The sequence below is a fragment of the Mixophyes fleayi genome, chromosome 1 (assembly GCF_038048845.1).
Source record: "Mixophyes fleayi isolate aMixFle1 chromosome 1, aMixFle1.hap1, whole genome shotgun sequence".
Taxonomy (NCBI): Eukaryota; Metazoa; Chordata; class Amphibia; order Anura; family Limnodynastidae; genus Mixophyes; species Mixophyes fleayi.
The window spans coordinates 379,908,040-379,912,625 of record NC_134402.1 but is presented as its reverse complement, the minus strand read 5'-3'; positions in this window follow the sequence as shown (position 1 = coordinate 379,912,625).

Here is a 4,586-nt window from a genome sequence, read left to right as displayed (position 1 = left end):
CATGGTTGCTATTGATTTAATGTGTTCACTGATTGCTAGGTTTTCCATATTTCATGTAATTGTTCTTTTTTCAAACATTGACGGATCCAGACAACTAGCCGCAGGTAGTGAAAGCTGCTGAAACAGGTAGGAAAGAGCAGGACAGTCTGCCAGCTGTTCTGATTCTGGTGGGACCCAGACTATTATATAGTGCATTATTTTTTCAATTTAAGTATGAGTATAGGCACTGACTTGTATATAAAAATATAGAATTCTATAGAAATATAGATGCAGTCTTATACACCTAAAGTCCATAAATGCTGAAATAAAGTCTCTGTTACTTTGAGACTCTTCCCTTTAATGGCTCTTTTTCTTTCAAGTTTGCTTGGTGTATAAATAAGAAACAAGATGAAGATAAATATGACAGTATCTTTTACATCTTTGAGACATCTCCAAACTTGTGTTATATTATATAAATCGAGGAAGTGTGATAAACAGCCCAAGACATAAATGTTAAATTTTTCTTTTGAAAACCACCAGAAACACATGATTTGGGGTAGATATGTGATACTCTCCTTATACTACTCCCATATGTTTGCACTCACAGTACAGAAAAAAAAAATCTCGTTTTTCGTAATATAGATGAACTCCTCTCAAATTTGTTCAAAGTTCACTCCCTGTAGCTCAATGACTCAGGGTTTTTTACAACATCACTGATTCATGTAACAAGTAAAATAAACAAAAGATGTTGCACATTACCCCTTCTGAAACTAAGAATCAAATTAAAAACACACTCACTTGAAAAACAATTGAAAGTGCAATGATTACAGCAATAATCAGTTAACTGTGGACCTTGGTTATCTTAATGGAAGTAAACTCATATCGGAAGCTTTGGGATAAAAGGGATATTTGGTATCTTATAATGTATGCCCCAGGAAAACAGAATTCTCCTTCCTCTCAGGCAGATTTAATGTCAGCATCGCCAAAAGAGAAACTACAAGACTTTCTTCCCTGTCGCCTCACTGCATTATTTATATACTACACTATGGTGCTAGCCATGTCCTCTGTGGGATGATCATGTCCCTTCTAATGGCTGGCCACTGGCCCTCTGGTGGGCCTCTTTCATTATATTTCCCAGGTAGTATTCATTTAAAACGGCTAACTACCTGAGAATCAGGATTTTAAATACTGTACACGCATCACAAATGCAAGAATAGCTCAGTCCAGAACTTTATGCTAAGATGTTGATTGACTTTCTGTTGCTAGTGTCACTTAGTCTATGCTGCCACAGAGGATATGTCCTATTTTTCAACTTTCCTTGTTTAATTCACTTTCCTTTGCAAACATCAGAATACATCTATACCTAAATAATAGTAAAACATTATTATTATTATTCAGCTCCAGAACTAAAACTGAACCCGCCATACAGTTTTACAAAAACTAATATTAGTATACAGCCTTAGTAAAATACAAGCTCCAAAGTACATGTTCTAAATACACACTAAACCCATGATTTATCTAATGGAATTATAAATATATTTATATAAAACGTTTCTGGAGAAAAGCTTTCTGTACATTCTGTGTGTGGTGCCTGCTACAAACAGCAGCATAACAACAGTCCATTTGAAGCACCACCATAGTTCAAGTCTTTCCAGACTAAGTCCCATTGGGGCAGGAGTGATGTGAATGGTTAAGTACTTTATCACATTTTTAAGTTGGTAGGAGCATGTAAGGGAGAGGAGAAGCACCACCACTGAGGACTAGTCATGACTGCTTGTTGTGTGTAAAAAAAATAAAAAAAAATCAGTTAGTGTCCCACTAACATGAATACCAATCTTGATAAAATCAGATAAAAATAACTGTGCTGGACCCTGTATTGTTTTTCTGGCAGTTATGCAATAGAACACATTAAGCAGTATTTAAATTAGCTGTTGTGGGCAGTCCGGTGGGCGGACACTTTTTTTTTGTGATCATTAGAAGCCAATCAGGAGCTGATCTGGAAAGCTGGAAGACTTTTCAGTTTGAGAAAGGAAAAGAACAGACACAGAATGTTTAGCAACACAGTGAGCATGCACCTACCAGACATGGGATGTTTATACTCTCAATCACACGCTTGCCCACAGGATTAAAACTTAATCTTGCAGACGTATAAAGTTTTCAAAAAAGTATATAGCTGTAACTCACAGCAAGGGCTCGTGGTTTCACCAAAGTGAGGCCATGCTGATCACACGCATGGAAAATAGAGCAGGCATCAGAATATTTGCCAGCACCACCTGCTAGAAAGGCAGCTTGCACTATACATGGTGCAGTGGACATTATCATGGGGGTGCAGAGGAATCAGGGATGAATGATCCCAATGCACAATCTAGTTTTTGTATGTTGTGCATGTGTCAAACTAATATGCAGAGCACATTTAAAGCCCCGATATCTGGACGAGCCCAAACAGTAACATCTTTATACTTTACTGTTTTATGTATAGGAGACAAATCCACATTAATATAGCAATGAGCAGTTATAATATTAATAATCCGTTTTATAAACGGCTATGACCAAAAGTTTTGAGAATGACACAAATATTATTCTTCACAAAGTCTGTGGCCACACTTTTTATGATGGCAATTTTCATGACATTCTGGAGTATATGCAGATTGATCAGGTGAATTGCAATTAATTTCAAAGTCCCTCTTTGCCATGACAATGAACTTTATCCCAAAAACATTTCCACTGCATTTCAGCCCTGCCACAAGAGGACCAGCTGACATCAGGTAAGTGATTATATCGTTAACACAGGTGAGTGTGTTGACGAGGACAAGGCTGGAGATCACTCTGTCATGGCGATTGAATTAGAATAACAGACTGGAAGCTTTAAAAGGAGGGTGGTGCTTGAAATCATTGTTCTTCCTCTGTTAGCCATGGTTATCTGCAAGGAAACACATGCAGTCATCATTGCTTTGCACAAAAACGGCTTCACAGGCAAGGATATTGCTGCTAGTAAGATTTCACCTAAATCAACCATTTATCTGATCGTCAAGAACTTTAAGGAGAGAGGTTCAATAGTTGCGAAGAAGGCTTCAGGGCACCCAAGAATGTCTAGCAAGCGCAATGACTGTCTCCTAAAGTTGATTCAGCTGCAGGATCAGGGCACCACCAGAGCAGAGCTTGGGCAGCAGGCAGGTGTGAGTGCATCTGCAAGCATAGTGAGGCAAAGACTTTTGGAGGATGGCCCGGTGTCAAGAAGGCCTAGACAGAAGCCACTTCTCTCCAGGGACATACTGATATTCTGCAAAAAGTACAAGGATTGGACTGCCGAGGACTGGGGTAAAGTCATTTTCTCTGATGAATCCCCTTTCAGATTGTTTGGAGCATCTGGAAAAATGCTTGTCTGGAGAAGGAAAGGTGAGCGCTACTATCAGTCCTGCGACCATTCATGTGTGGGGTGTCTTCTCAGCGAAGGAAGTCGGCTCACTCACAATTTTGCCTAAGAACACAGCCATGAATAATGAATGGTACCAAAACATCCTCCAAGAGCAACTTCTCCCAACCATCCAAGAACAATTTGGTGATGAACAATGCCTTTTCCAGGATGATGGAACACATTGCCATAAGGCAAAAGTGATAACTAAGTGGCTCGGGGATCAAAATATCGAAATTTTGGGTCCTTGGCCAATAAACTCACTAGACCTTAATCCTATTGAGAACTTGTGGTCAATCCTCAAGAGGCAGGTGGACAAACAAAAACCCACAAATTCAGTCAGTATGTGGCCCAAAAGTTGACTGACAGCATGCCAGGACGAATTGCAGAGGTTTTCAAAAAGAAGGGTCAACACTGCAAATATTAACTCTTTGCATAAACTTAATGTAATTGTCAATAAAAGCTTTTGACACTTATGAAATGCTTGTAATTTTACTTCAGTATACCATAGCAACATCTGACAAAAAGTTCTAAAAACACTGAGGCAGCAAACTTTGTGAAAACCAATACCTGTGTCATTCTCAAAACTTTTGGCCATGAGTTCATATTTGTATACTGCTTAAATGAATATGATTCAATTACCTTTGATCCTTTTTACCTTTTGTTTTTTCATCTTTTCAGCTCTATTTGACTTAATCTAAAGGTGGAGAAAGTCATGTCTTAATGCATGCTTCATGTTGTATACTTCAATACAATGTATTATATTAACACTTCGGGGGGGAATTAGTCATGCTACAGGTTGTGGAAATGCCAATTGTTGAAGCAATGGAAAGATAGCCTGTCACAGCAAGTCTAAACAATGTTCATGTTCTGTACACCAAACCTAATTAAATTGCTTTTTGGTTTTGTATGTTTTCTTGCTCTATGTCTTGTCTCAGGTTAGGACAAATTATAAACAGATGTTTCCAAGTTAAATAGAGGTTTAATGGATATAAAAATTGCATAAAAATAGCATAAATTTACTAACCTTTCCTTGCCCAGATGTTTTTCACTCCATGTCTGAACCAACTACCTCTTTTTTGTGATGGAGTTTTTGTTTTGGGGAAGGTGTATATAATATATACACACACATCTGGACAAAAGTATTCAACCGCTTGACCATTACATCAACAGGGACTGTAATGACATTGTATTC